Source organism: Chrysochloris asiatica, unplaced genomic scaffold (assembly GCF_000296735.1).
Source record: "Chrysochloris asiatica unplaced genomic scaffold, ChrAsi1.0 scaffold00077, whole genome shotgun sequence".
NCBI lineage: Eukaryota > Metazoa > Chordata > Mammalia > Afrosoricida > Chrysochloridae > Chrysochloris > Chrysochloris asiatica.
In genome coordinates this window covers 2,898,482-2,899,845 of record NW_006408595.1, presented here as the reverse complement: position 1 = coordinate 2,899,845, position 1,364 = coordinate 2,898,482, and the positions used below count along the sequence as shown (strand labels likewise).

The 1,364-nt window shown below is 37.0% G+C and overlaps 1 protein-coding gene across 1 annotated transcript in view; it reads left to right on the top strand.

The window, feature by feature from the left end:
• The window catches only part of SLC2A13 (solute carrier family 2 (facilitated glucose transporter), member 13), a 536,393-nt gene that overhangs the window by 361,621 nt on the left and 173,408 nt on the right, over positions 1 to 1,364 (top strand). The window lies entirely within an intron of this gene.

The window sequence follows — 1,364 nt, the reverse complement described above, 5'->3', positions numbered from 1 at the left end:
TGTTTCTTGGTCCAGTGGTGAGGATTTTTGTTTTCTTTACATTGAGATGTTATCCATATTGAAGGCTGTGCTCTTTACATGCATGGATTTATCTAAACAAAATGTGTTTAAACAGGTCTCTACAATCAGTGGGTGGATATACAAGCTCTCTCAGTAATACAATTGCCTTTTTTTTTTTTTTTCCAAGACACCTTTGCCTTTTGGACTCAAAACTTCACACATGTTCCTAAGTTACAAATATCAGCCTGGAGCAGGCAAGGGAAAGTTTTCTCCATTAGGCATTTGTGTTTAGTGACCTTGTACAAACCAAGTTGTTTCTACCCACCCGCATGCACCCACAGCAGTTAGTAAAAAAGGAAAAGTTTTGTGCCATGGAAAAGAATGATTCTGTAGTCAGGACTAATATCAGATTTTTAACAAAACTTAAATGAATATCTTCTCAAATCGTTGAAGTTTTGTAACAATTTTACAAGAATACTTTCCCATATTAACAACAGTTTTTAAAGCATCAAGCATTTTAAGAAAGCGCAGGAAGACCTCAAATATTAAGCAAAACAGGGAAGACTATCAACCTCGATGAGTGAAGAAACTATGGCTGAAGTCCAGAAAGTGGTGGAAGAGTCCATACTTTGATGCAATGGCTACTGAAGTTGGTTATCTCAAATGATTTATTATTTTCAATTTCAAGGACACATCTTTTCCTCAGCAAGCTTCCAGTCACTGGGTGGCAAAAGTGTTGTGTGAAGATTAGCTAGCTCAAAGAGCTGATCTTTCCATTAGTGTTTTATGCAAGGTTGAAGCTAATGAAGACAATTTTATGGACAGAATCCTAACTAGAGGTAAGTCTTGGCTTTACCAGTACAGCCCAATCAAAAGTGTCCAGTCAAAACAGTGACTTCCAAAGCCCAATCAAAAGTGTCCAGTCAAAACAGTGACTTCCTTAGCCAGTTAAATTCAAGATAGAGAGGCAGCTCAGACAGTTATGATGACTGTTTTTTTGGACTACAAAGGGGTACTCTTGATAGATTTTCTTAAAGGACACAGGACGATCACAGGGGCTCATTAAGAAGAAATTTTAAGAAAATTGAAATTTGCTTTGGTGAGAAAAAGGCCAGGCAAATTGCACTGAGAATTGTTTTTTTTTTTTTTTACTTCAATAATGTACCTGTTCATTGTTCCAGGGGAACCAGGCTGTCCTAAGAAAATTTCATTAGGAAACCTTATACCATCTTTTTAAAATCCCTGATCTTGCCCTTCAGGCTTCTTTTTGTTCCCCAAACTCAAAGAAAATTTGAAAGGAACAATATCTGAGTAGGTCAAGGATATCAAAACTACTGCTTTGACATGGTATACCATACCTCCTG